The sequence below is a fragment of the Mastomys coucha genome, unplaced genomic scaffold (assembly GCF_008632895.1).
Source record: "Mastomys coucha isolate ucsf_1 unplaced genomic scaffold, UCSF_Mcou_1 pScaffold12, whole genome shotgun sequence".
Classification (NCBI taxonomy): domain Eukaryota; kingdom Metazoa; phylum Chordata; class Mammalia; order Rodentia; family Muridae; genus Mastomys; species Mastomys coucha.
Window position 1 is genome coordinate 64,697,294 of NW_022196894.1, and position 14,189 is coordinate 64,711,482.

Here is a 14,189-nt window from a genome sequence, read left to right on the forward strand (position 1 = left end):
ATCAGTAAAAGTAAGATTGGCTGTAAGCTCGGGAAATACAGCATCAGGATAGAAATACTGTAGAATGTAACGTTTTGATAATGGAGTTATAGTTACCTGTAAATTTTGAATTTTTCTTGAAACTAATAATAGTTTAAGGTTTGGTGTCTTTAAATATAAACAAATTGTCAGATGTCGAACAACTAGACAACTATTCAATACCTGCTTGTAATTAGAAAGGTTCTTTCACAAAGATACTATATAACAACAACCATCCAAATCTGTTGCTTAGTATTTGCAGTTCTTGCTTGCTTTTGTCTACTATTAGGCAGATGCCTTGACCCAGAACATAAATAAAATATGTATTTAATTTTCTCTATTTTCTGAGAGTATTTTCAAATATGTTTTTCAATATATTATCAAATGATACAATGATTTAGTTTGGAAAAATACTTTTAAGTCATACAAGAGAACACCTCAGTGAACACCACTCACAGGTTGACAATATAGCCGCTGAAGTTGCTGTCCAAGTCAGTGATGCTGAGAGGCAGTGCAGCATGTCTCTCTCCTAGTTAATGTGGCTGAAATTAACAGATTGATTCTGCCATGCCCTATTCATTTTCCATGGAGTGATTTGGTTAAAAGGTGCATAGTTTGTGATCCCATTTTTCAGGGATGAAAAGTGGATCATTTCCTAAATTTGATCCAATTATACCCATTTTTGCATCATTGGAATGCTTAGTTCATTTTCTTCTTCAAAATATCTATAAAGCCATAGCATTTTAGCTATTTTGATGAAACAATAATTTTAAAATATCCATGGTAATTATATACACATGACAAGCCTTAGATGATGCAAAATTATTCACGCACATATATGATGTTAAAAACTTGCCAGAACCAAATCCTTTTAGACAGATTCTATTATCCATTCATATTTTCACAGCACTCAATTTAAAGCATGCTTGGTGGTAAGCTTGGCACTTGAAACATTACATATTCTAATTAGGAGTTAATAAAAGCTTTAGCAGTCTCATGGTAAAGTCAGTAGCTATATATGTAATGCCACAATCTTAAGAACAAGATAATGTTTATTCCTAAATTGAGGTGATGATAGATGCTTGTCAAAAAGAGAAGGAAAAAAACCCTCCTTAGTTGGATTTGTGTGATTCTCTTATTTTCTTCAGCCAAAAGCATATTTAAAATGCAGAGTTCCATGAGCTGCATTCTGATGCTAGCTTTAGGAACCTTACCTATGTTCCAATGAACAACCCTCCTTTGCTCTAAATAGATAAGCATTAAGCTAGAATGAAAGATAACGTCTAAACATGGATATACTGGCTATCATGAGCAGCAAATATAATGATGTTGGGTTTAGCCATCAGGATGTTTAAAGGGCTAGTGAGTTAATGACAGCAATTAACCTCATCATGAAATAGAAGAAAGAAGCAGGTGATAACAAAATGACAAGACAAAGGTACTATTCATTTGCCTAAGATTTTCATGAATTCATCGTTTTTAATAGCTGAGTTTTTAAAGGAACCTGATATGACTCCATTGTGTAAATGTACCACATTTTCTGTATGCATTACTCTGTATGGATAGAACTAGAAAATATCATCCTGAGTGAGGTAACCCAATCACAAAAGAAAACACATGGTATGTACTCATTGATAAGTAGATATTAGCCCAAAAGCTCCATATAACCAGGATATACATCACAGACCACATGAAGCTCAATAAGAAGGAAGACCAAAGTGTGGGTGCTTCGGTCCTTCTTAGAAGGAGAACAAAATACTCACAGGAGCAAATATGGAGATAAAGTGTAAAGCAGAGACTGAAGGAAAGGCTATCCAGAAACTGTTACACCTGGGGATTCATCCCATGTACAGTTACCAAAACCAGACACTATTGTGGATACCAAGAAGTATATGCTGAAAGGAGCCTGATATGGCTGATTCCTGAGAGGTCCTCCAGAGGCTTACAAATACAGAGTTGGATATTATAAGCCAACCATTGGCCTGAGCATGGAGTCCCTAATAGAAGACTTAGAGAAGGGACTGAAGGAGTTGAATGGGTTTGCAACTTCAGGGGAAGAACAACAATATCAATCAACCAGAACCCCCCAGAACTCCCAGGGACTAAGCCATCAACAAAGGATTACACATGGCTCCAGCTGCATATGTAGCAGAGGATGGCCTTGTCATGCACCAATGGAAGGAGAGGTCCTTGGTTCTATGAAGGCTTGATAGATGCCCCAGTGTAGGGGAATCGAGGGCAGGGAGGTGGGAGTGGGTGGGTGAGTGAAGGAACACCGTCATAGAAGCAGGGGGAGGGAGGATGAGATAGGGTGTTTCCAGGAGGGAGGGAAACCCGGAAAGAGGATGACATTTGAAATGTAAAAAAAGAAAATATCCAATAAAAAAAGGCAAAGAGAAAAAGAAAAGAAAAGGAAAGAAAGGTACCACTAGCTGTAAAAATAGGCCAATTTACCAAGAAATGTACACAGGCTGCAAAAAATCCTCTATCATTATGGATCAAGGCCAAAGTCTTAGAGACTTTTCAATAAATCTCCTTTCAACTGTATTTCTAAAGAAAATTCTGGAATAATAAAGATTTGGAAACAGATTATAGACTTTTTTATTTAAGTGTTTGGATGAAAATAATGACTACATTTGAAATAGGATATATAATGAGGTTTAATGTAAAACAACAATTAAGACACTTTTGTGAATGTTTATCAGTAGTTTTGAGAAGCCCTGTTGTTACTAATGACATCGAGGAAATGATTCCCGTTGATGCACCACCCCTGCTAGTGAAAGAACACATGTTTTCTAAATGCTTGCTGTATGCTGCTTCCACTGCAAAGCAATTGACATGTGTTAAATAATTAATTCCCAATAGTGGTGTTTCATCTCTAGTACATTGGTATTATCCTTTATAGCATAGTAAGAATAGAGATTTAGGTAGGGTTTTTAGGTACTTTGCCCTGAGTTATGAAAGCAGTGACTAACAGAATTGAAAGAACTCTTTATGTAGACTTTGACCATAGTTGTATGTATGTGAGCTGGTTCATATGTGTTTGTGGTCCCTGTATACCACAAAGAACCTGAGATCACAGGGCAAGCCTGAGTATTGGTCTTCACCTGTCTCTGTGATTAAAACAAGGTCACTTGCTTTGCTGATGCCAAGCTAGCTAGTGCATCAATTCCTGAAAATACTCCTGCCTAGATCTTTCATCTTGCCAAAGAAGCATTGTGTACTGACGAGCCTTGACCCTATGTGGTTTGGGGGGAGACAAATTCTGGTACTAATCTTTGGACAGCAAACACATTTACTCACTGAGCCATAAGCACAGGCCATAGAATTTAGGTCTTAACTGTACCACTCAGAACAGGAAATTACTGCTTTCAAACACAGCATTCTTGTGCAGTTCTTGTCAACAGTCATGTTTCAAAGTGTTAAAATGATCTACTCTTATTTGAATTGCAGGGCTTCCAAGAAACTAAAACCAGACACAGGGCAGTGACACACTGAATATCATCAATCATGCGTCTAGTTGCTTTAGCACAAAGGCCCCCTTGCTGCCATGAACTATGGTGGAAGGAGGAAGACTATGAGCACTGTGCCTTGAACCTTATTTGTGCATTGCTTTCAGCAGGGGCCTGCTTTCTCAGGAGCAGAGTCTAGACAAGTCCCTGGGCTCTACACCCCTAAGGAGTGAGAACAGCTAATTTGGATAACTAAAGTCTATAATTAGCTAATTAAAAGCAAGACTGAGAATCCTGCCAGGTTCAAGACAAGCTGTGATATGCTGACACACAGCTGAGAAGACAGTGACGATTTTATAAGTCATAAGACCCAGTGTAACCTGTTGGCTCTAAGTCCACATTTTCCCTGGTAAATGACTTTCCATTCACTGGAAGTGTGTGAACAAGTTACTTAACCTCTTAAGACACCCAAACCTGATTTCCAAACTGCTGACAATAATGCTACTGCTGGATCAATGTGGAATTAAGTGAGATAATGGTGGGAAAGCACAGGGAGCTGTTCCAGGCATGTTACTAGTGATGAGAGGATTTACCAAAACATTGTTAAGAAGGTGCTTGAGAATGCAGCGAAGTTTAAATACTATTCTGGGCTAGACAGCTCCTTTCATGCAATCCACTCATGCTCAGCAGGTCCTGTTACTACCTCTGTCTCTTTAGTTTTCTTATGAGCTATTAAACACACATTAAAGAGGGGGAAAATAAGGACATCTAGCCTGTCTTTGGTATCGTCTCACAGATAAAGCTAGTATTTGCTAATAAAAAAAATGTTATATGTGTTAATGTGTATTAAATTACTACCTGTGCATTTTCTAGTTGTTTCATCTCAAAGGCAATTAGTGACTCGTGGGTTAACTGGGTCAGGTTAACTCTCATGGTGCATATGTGTATTTTCTAGTGCATGGCCTAGCAAACTGGGGAAGGTGGAATACAGTCATCTGTAGCTTTATAATGGGATGGCAATGCCTCTACTAAACACCTCAGGCTAGAAATAAAAAGCCCAAGCCAATGCAATTAATGGACTCTGTCTTTAAACGTTGTTGTCCAATAAGGTTCTATCCACCTCACAACACACACCTCCCTCATTGACATTGCTCTTGATGGTAAACCTCGATTGCTGAAAATGCTGTATATTTGCATCATAAAACATGGAATAATGAGGCTGCTACTGACCAGGAAACTTCATCCCTACTGGCAAGCTTTCATAGTGCAGAAAAGAGTTGTAATTGCCCGGCATAGCCTAAAAGCTACAATAATGATTGGTTTGCCAAGGTATGCGAACTCTTACAAAAGTGGCATGTATGTTATAGAACTAGCCAACTCTCTTCTGTTTCACTTATGGCTATTCAGTAGGATGGAAGCCACATCTAACACCACTATCGGAGCTAAAATCCTGTGGCTACGGAGTTAATAGGCCACAGGGAAGAATCTAATAATTTTGACTGCCAAATTTACATAGTGTATTAGACCGACTTCTAAGGCATAATATACCCATAGATTAGTGCATCTTCAAACCTCATCAAGAAAGATTCTTTTTGCAAGAGAAGATGATTAGTATAGACTTATAACTGGCTGACTTATAGATAGTAAGAGATTACAGAGTGGTTACATCAAAACCAGATATCTATACCACACCTTTTCCTCCTAAGGATCAGGATTCACCACAGAAAAGAGATCAAAAGACTACAGTATCTATAAAAGACTATAAAATAATACTTAGGAAGTAAATGACAAAAAAAATGCACAACAACAAAATTGCAGTATCTTGTGTAAATGATCATTTCTGGCCCACTGCAGAAATTAGGGAAATAAAATAATACTCTATAGTGTATATGATAAAGCCAAATTTAGTTTATTTTCCCTGATCACTTAGAAAAGGCCCATTCCATTTTTATATAATTCTATGATTATATTATTATATCAAGGAAAGCCTTTTAAATGTATATACCAAAATCCAAAATTCTGAAATAAAACATCAATGAACATATTTGGTCAAATATGTTCACAAACATTTTTTCATCATTTTGCTATGAGAATTAAACAAAATTATCTTGGTATTCAAAAATCATGACATAATAAAGCCAATAAAGTCCATGAGTTGACTTAATATAGTTCAGGTTATACATTTGAGATTAGTTCAGATTAGCTGAACTCAGAAATATTAAATCCTCTAGAAATATTGAGCAAAGTATTAGAAAAATATGAAAGGTGTATGAATTAGATTCTATTCTGATATATTCTAATTATAAGTGGTCACACTAAATCCTTAAGAGAGGGAATCCATAGTTACAAAATAATCAAGTACTGAAAATTGCTCTCCTAAATTCTAAGAACTACTTAAATAATGAGTGAACACCTTTTGTGGTACTAAATATATATAACTTAATTTTTTAAGTCTTTGTGGTATATTTTCCCACCAAATACATTCTTGTGAACAAAATTCTATGGATGTAGAAAACAATGTTTTGAGAATTCAGAGGGTTAAGAGTTTAGAAAACTGAAATATCCATACAGTTTATTTGTAATTATGTAATAAATTATAAAACCTAATTGTCATTTCTTTGAGCATAAAGATTAGAAGAAACTTTCTTCTTTGAAAGAAACTGGCTTCCCTGAATAATGGGATGTTTTATTGTTGGACCACACCCTCCAAAAAGCAGAATCAAAACAAATCCTATGAATTTCTGTGTAGATCAGCTTAATTATTCATGCCACTAAGTTATAACATGATAACAGAACCCACAGTTGTGTTTTGGGAGAAAAGAAATATTTAATTTTTTAAATTGCTCTCACTTAATAGTGGGAGCTGTCTTATTTGCATATTTTGAAAATATGCAAAATGTTAGATACAAAATATTTATAAAATACACAAAATGTGGCAGCATGCCAGCATATTAATGTTACCAGCATTTGAAGAGAATCTCACAATTAACAAAATGCCAAAAGGTAGCATGTTGGAATAAATTATTTGGAGTCTTTATAAAAAAGCATCAAACAGAGTAAGTTGAAAGAGAGTGAGTTCAGTATTTGGACAGCAACTGATATATGAACTTGTTCCTTTGTATTAGTGTTTACAATGTACAAATGTGTTGACTGGGAACAGTGAGATGCATCAGTGGGTGACAGTAATTTCTTCCAGAACTTATGATTTTAATTCTATCCTTGGGACTCACAATTTGGAGTGAAAGAGCTGACTCCCACAAATTTTCATCTGACATTCTACATACACACTGTGATATGAATGTGACAATAAGCAAGCATGTGCACACACACACACACACATATACACATGCACAATAGTTGTAATAAATTAATTAAATTAAAACAGATATTTTATTTAAGACAGTTGTATTTACAAATAGTATGGTTATAAATTTTTATTTGGATTTTAGATAAAAATCTGTAAATTGAAGAATTGAGGCCAATTGTTTAGTTTTTTTTCTAATGACATTGCTAACTATGGTTCTTGAATTAGTTCTTTAGTATAACACTTGTATAGTTTGCAGATGATTTAAGTTCAAATTCCATAAAACAACTAAAGCATGAAGAGAAAGAAGCAGAGGGCAACAGGGAGACAGAAACAAAATATACACATATGCTCTCTCATACAAGCACACATAAGGAAAAAAGAGACAGAGAGAGACAGAGAGATATACTTATTACTTTTGTAATCAATGTTGAAAGTTAGAGTTTCTTTTTACCACAAATAGGTCTGTAGAGGAAAGACATAGTAAGAATACTCTTATAACATGTTAATTGTAGTAAATCACTAATGGAGTTAATGTTTTCTAGAAAATAACAAAAATTACAGAATTAGTAAAAATGCCCCCAAAACACTTGCCTTCATATAGAAGTAGTTACTTTGGAATAAAAATTCAATACCTTTAGATGCTAAAGTGGAAGGATACCTGTGGCATTTTCTTGTTTTACAGAATGTTCACTTTGTTTACTTGAGGATATTTTGAGCATAGTTTAGGTATGTTTAAAAATAAAATTGCAATATAAATTAAATAAATTCATAATATGCTTATTCAGTATAAAGTAGGCCATTATTTAGTAGAGTCAGAAGCAAAAGACTTGGATTTTTATGGACTCACTAAATACATTCATGTTCTCACATTGTCTTTTGAGACAAATATTCTAGAGGTTAACAGCAATTCCTACTTTCTTAAAACATTCACTGAGTTATCACTATTTAAATTTTAATATATAAGCTTATATAAATGAAGTTCTACAATTGCTTGTTAAAATCATGAGAGATTATTATTGTACATCAACAAGGTGATATTATTAGGGTTTCTATAAATTGGCTAATAACATATAAAAATGGCTGGCATTTCTACAGTCTATTTAAGGTAAATGAGAAGTTGAAATAAAAAGATTGCTTATAAAAACAATTCTTGGTGAGCTCATAACTAATTTATTACCCCTTAAGTTATTAGGGCTGAAATAAATTATTTTGTCTACATACTCCATATGACCAATTACTTATACAGCAGTACTTAATCTCTTTAAATTGAAAACTTTGTAGAAATACTGCATAATAAATTGTGTTGTATCTAACTTCATCAATATTAGATTGAATAAATTTACATTTTAGTTAGGAATTGACCTTAATTAGAGATTTTGGACATTCTGTTAAAATTATTTGAAGACTCCAGTGTTTCTATTCATGTAAAAATTTTTCTGAGAACTGGCAATTCATAATTGTGAGAACAAATTTGTTTGTTTTGTGAACAAAGATATGAAGATGGTAAAACTTGAGAAATAATATTTAGCTATTTAAAATAAAATATGTTTAAGTATGTTTGTATGTGTTTTATCTAAAGTACATGCATAACATTTTATTCAATGTCATGCCAGCCATTGCAATTGGAAAGGTTAAAGGTGGTGAAGTAAAAAAATCAATAGTTGTGTAAAATGTGAACAGTTTTGTTTACAGTACTAATTTGACTTGATAAAATTGCATACTCTAATAATATACTGGTGTGATTTTTCACTTTCTTTAAGTATATTCCCTGGCTGCGTTTTCTCCATAGACAAAGTGTTATAGTATGCTTTTGATCACAATTGCTCTGAAGCATAGCTTGAGATCAAGGATGGTGATTTCCCCCAGAAGTTCTTTTATTGTAGAGAATTATTTATGCTGTCCAGGATTTTTGATGTTGTTGTTATTCCAGATGAACTTGAGAATAGTTCTTTCTATCTCTGTGAAGAATAGAATTGGAATTTTGATGGGGATTGCATTGAATCCGTAGATGGGTTTGGTAAGATGGCCATTTTTAGTATATTAATTCTACAGTTCTAGAGAATGCGAGACATTTCCATCTTCTGAGGTCTTCTTCGATTTCTTTCTTCAGAGACTTGTAGTTCATGTCATACACATCTTTCACTTCCTTGGTTAGAGTTACACCAAGATATTTTATATTATTTGGGACTATTGTAAAGGTTGTCTTTTTCCTAATTTCTTTCTCAGCCCATTTATCCTTTGTGTAGAGGAAAGCTACTGATTTGTTTGAGTTAATTTTATATCCAGCCACTTTGCTAAAGTTGTTTATCAGGTAAAGGAGTTCTCTGGTGGAATTTTGGAGGTCATTTATATATAATATCATGTCATCTACAAATAGTGATACCTTGATTTCTTCCACTCCAGTTTGTATCCTTTTGACCTTAGTTTATTGTCTAGTTGCTCTGGCCAGAACTTTGAGTACTATATTGAATTAAAAGGGAAAGAGTGGGCAGCCTTGTCTTGTCCCTGATTTCAGTAGGATTGTTTCAAGTTTCTCTCTATCTAGCTTGATCCAAAGGATGCTAATAGAATTTCACCATTCTATCATAAAAAAATGTCTGATGAGACTGTCAAAAGCTCTCTAAAGACCATCATTTTATATCATAGTATATTATGTATAAGTAATATAAAACTAATGAAATTACATCATTCCTGAATTCTCATTTTAGAGTCTAAAATGAGAACAGTCCATAAAATTCAGGATTTGTGGTCTTAGAAGCATGGATGAGGTACGGTGTGGAGCCGTCACAGGAGATAACCATGGTATTCAGTGATGTTGATAAGATGATCCAACTTCAGAAGAACACTGCCAACATTAGGAATCTCTGTGTTTTGGCTCATGTTGACCATGGAAAAACTACTCTTGCTGATTGTCTTATATCCACTAATGGATTCATTTCCAGCCACCTGGTAGGCAAGTTAAGGTACATGGACAGCAGAGAAGATGAGCCGGTCAGAGGAATCACCATGAAATCCAGCGCCCTTTCATGACATTATGCAGAAGGTAATGAGGAGTACCTGATTAATCTGATAGACTCTCCTGGACATGTGAACTTCTCTTCAGAAGTATCAACAGCTGTTCGTGTTTGTGATGGATGCATTATTGTGGTGGATGCTGTTGGGGGGGTGGTCCTTCCATAGACACAGGCAGTTCTTCAACAAGGCTGGTTTGAAAACATCCGCCCTGTTTTAGTGATTAATAAGATAGACCGCCTGATAGTGGAACTAAAGTGCACCCCACAAGAGGTCTATTCTCACTTCAAGAATATTGTAGAACAGATTAATGCACTTACAGGAACTCTTTTAATTTTAAAGTCGTAGAAGAAAGAGCAGAGAGAGAGAGACAGAATCCCAGGTGAAGCCACATTCTGAACAAGGAGAGCAAGCGTATGACTGGAGCGTGGGCTTGGAGGATGTGGATGACTCACAGCTGTACTTCTCTCCAGAGCAGGGCAATGTGGTATTTACCAGTGCAATAGATGGCTGGGGCTTTGGAATTGAGCACTTTGCCAGAATCTATAGTCAAAAAAATTGGCATCAAGAAGGAAGTTCTTTTGAAAACCTTGTGGGAGATTATTACATAAATATGAAGGCTAAGAAGATTATGAAAGTTGATCAGGCCAAAGGAAAGAAACCTTTACTTGTACAGTTGATCCTGGAAAATATACAGAGTTTGTATGATGCAGTCATGAAAAAGGACAAAGACTTCTTTGTGACTTCTTTAGGATTAAATATTGGAGCCTGGGAGGCATGACATTCAGACCTTGAAGTCCATCCAGATCAATGCCATTTGCAGCCAGTGGCTCCCCATATCCTACGCTGTCCTCACTATGGTGTATCACAAACTGCCTAGTCCCCCTGACCTGACATTTGAGTGAGTGGAGAAACTGATGTGCACAGGATCACAGATATTTGAGTCTCTTCCACTGGAAGGAAACCCAAGCCCTGAAAGCAGTTTTTATGAAATGTGGAAGTGAGGATACTGCTATTATCTCTGTTTCCAAAATGTTTGCAGTTGATGTGAAAGCCTTGCCTCAAAATAAGCCAAGGCCTCTCACTCAAGAAGACATGGCCCAGAGATATAAACGGGCAAGGCAGAGGCACGCAGAGAAGCTTGCAGCCGCACAGGGGCAAGCACCCCCAGGACCCACCCAGGATGGAGGTACCCTTGAAAGATGAGCCAAGAGATGATGAACCAGATGTGGCAAGGATGAGCCATCAACCTACACCTCAGGAAGAAAGTGGCCAAGAGGCCTTCATTGAATTTGCTCGTGTGTTCAGTGGTGTAGATCGAAGACGATAGAAAATTTTTGGGTTTTGGGACCCAAGTACAATCCTGTTGATTTTTTACAGTGGGTTCCATTAGGCTTCTCAGCTCTACTAGTGGACCTCCCTCCTGTGCCCCACATGGCATGCTGTACTCTGTACCTTCTGATGGGAAGGGAGCTGGATGTGGAGGAAGTCCCCCCAAGGAAATGTGCTGGGAATTGGAGGCCTCCAGGACTTTGTGATAAAATCTGCAACTTTGGACAGCCTGCTGTCCTGCCTTGCTGTTTATTCCCCTCAACTTTGAAGCTACCCAGATTGTGAGAGTTGCTGTTGAATCAAAGCACCCAAGTGAAATACCTCAGCTTGTGAAAAGAATGAAACTGCTAAACCAAGCTGATCCCTGTGTCCAGATTTTAATTCAAGAAACAGGAGAGCATGTTTTGGCCACTGCCAGGGAGGTCCACCTTCAGCGATGTTTGGATGACTTACGAGAAAGGTTTGCAAAGATTCACATCAATGTATCTGAACCCATTATTCCATTCAGAGAAACCATCACAAAGTTGACATAGTCAATGAAGAAATAGGCAGCAAAAAGTTGCTGTCATATACCAAACAAAAGAAGAGCAAAGTAAAATCCCAGAGGGGATCCACGTGGACTCCAATGGGCTTAGAACCATATTGACACCCAATAAACTTGGCCACACTCAGCGTCCGTGCCATACCGCTTCCAGAAGAAGTCACTAGGACTCTGGAAGAAAACAGCGACTTGATTCACTCCATGGAGCTTTTGACATCCTCCTTGAATGAAGGTAGAAATACCCAGGCCATCCATCAGAAGACCCAAGAGAAAATCTGGGAATTCAAAGGAAACCTAAAGAAACACCTAAGAGGGAGGAAATGGAGGAACACTGTTGACCAAATCTGGTCATTTGGCCCAAGAGAATGTGGGTCCAACATCCTAGTCAATACAAGTGAAGATTTCCAGAACTCAGTATGGTCTGGCCCAGCTGGCAGAGAATCAAAAGAAGCCAGTAGATTCCGAGATTTTGGTAATAGCATTGTGAGTGGCTTCCAGCTAACGACCCTCTCTGGCCCATGTGTGAGGAGCCCCTCATGGGTGTCTGTTTTGTTCTAGAAAAGTGGGAGCTAAATAAATGTGCAGAACAAGGAGTAAGTGATTAAACCGAACCAAGGTCAGTGTGATATGGCAGGAGAGGGGCAGGGGGAAGGTAAGATCTGTCACATTGGAGATAAAAACCAAGAGCAACAAGATGGCTGCTCAGAGCCCTTTGAAAAGACTTCCCAGAAAGGAGACTCTCCAGTCACTGACTGCTATGGACCCTTCTCCGGGCAGCTAATTGCCACCATGGAAGAAGCATGCAGCTATGTTCTACAGATGAAATCTCAACACCTGATGGCAGCTATGTAGACATGTGACATCATGGCCACCAGTGATGTCCTTGCCTGAGTCTATGCCATGCTGTCAAAGCGAGAAGGTTGAGTGCTTCAGGAAGAGATGAAGGAAGGGACGGACATGTTCATCATCAAGGCTGTGCTGCCTGTGGCAGAAAGCTTCGGCATGCGGATGAAACCAGGAAGAGGACCAGCGGGGTGGCTAGCCCATAGCTGGTGTTCAGCCACTGGGAGGTCATTCCCAGAGACCTGTTCTGGGTGCTGACCACCCAGGAGGAGTACCTGCACTTAGGGGAGGAGGAACACTCCGAGAGACTCAAGTACTCTGAGAGTACATGAATGCAGTGCAGAAGTGGAAGGGCCTCTACGTAGAAGAAAAGATCATGGAATGTGCAGAAAAGCAGAGAACCCTCAGAAAAAAACAAGTAGCCAAAGAGAAGGAGCTACTGCTGGTGGTGGGGCCTTTTCTTCTTAATGAATTAACAAAGTATTATCAAGTGTCTAATTTGGGGAAATCTCACTTTGGTAAATTATCTGTGTGGATTCACTTTCAATAATAAACATCGTCTATATATTTTAAAGCCAAAACAAAAAAATGTTCAGAATTTGTACTGTGATCTTAGTGCAGGTACCAAACAACTGTCCTTAGTAACCAATTTTAAAAATCTAAATATCATCCTGAGTAAGGTAATCCAGACTCAAAAGGACATACATGGTATCCTCACGGATAAGTGAATATTAGCCCAAAAGCACAGAATACCCAGGTTATAAGTCACAGACCATGTGAAGCTCCAACAAGAGGGAAGGCCAAAATGTGGATGATGAAATCCCACTTAGATGGGGAAACAAAATAATAATGGGAAGCAGAGGCAGGGTGGGGGAGGTGAGGAGGGGAGATAAAGGAGGGCAGAATCAGATATGGGAAGAGACAGGAGAGAAGTCCAGTGGGTCAGGAGAATAAATAGATATAAGTAGCATGGCAGGTGGGCACTAGAAAGTCTCTGATGCCAGGAATGTTAGACGCTCCCAGGACCCAATGAAAATGACATTAGCTGAACTACCCAACAGAGGTGAGACAGAATCTGAAGAGACCAACCCCCAATAGATAGGCACGGCCCTCAGTTGAGGGAAGGAGCCACTCACTCCTCTCAAAAATTTCAATCCTGAATTGTCCCCATCTAAAGGAAACGCAGGGGAAAAATGGAACAGAGACTGAAGAAAAGACCATCCAGAGGCCTCCCCATTGGGATCCATCCCATCTGCATAACCAAACCCTGACACTCTTGCTGGTGCCAAGAAGTACTTGCAGACAGGAGCCTTTTATAGCTGCCCCCTGAGTTCTGCCACGACCTAAGACAGATGCAGATACTCAGCTGCAGATCCAACCACTGGACTAAGCCTGGAGACCCCAATGGAAGAGTTCTGGGAAGAATTGAAGGAGTTGAAGGGAATTTCCTAATGGGTAACTTAATTTGCTATTTCAACTGTCCTTTGATTCCTGTTAGATTTAGTTCCTGGTAACAAAGATATTAAAGAATTGAAAAACAACAATTATACACATTTTGAAACAATAACCATTACTTATTTGAGGCATTTCTCAAGTAACAAGTTATAGTTGGAGTCCTAGAGCACTAACATTTAGACAGAGAGAGAGAGAGAGAGAGAGAGAGAGAGAGAGAGAGAGAGAGAGA

The 14,189-nt window shown here is 37.8% G+C and overlaps 1 protein-coding gene and 1 pseudogene across 4 annotated transcripts in view; one reads left to right on the top strand and one right to left on the bottom strand.

The window, feature by feature from the left end:
- The window catches only part of Cadm2 (cell adhesion molecule 2), a 941,141-nt gene that overhangs the window by 752,754 nt on the left and 174,198 nt on the right, over positions 1-14,189 (bottom strand). The window lies entirely within an intron of this gene.
- Positions 9,559-14,189, top strand: part of LOC116086214 — a 44,590-nt pseudogene continuing 39,959 nt past the window's right edge.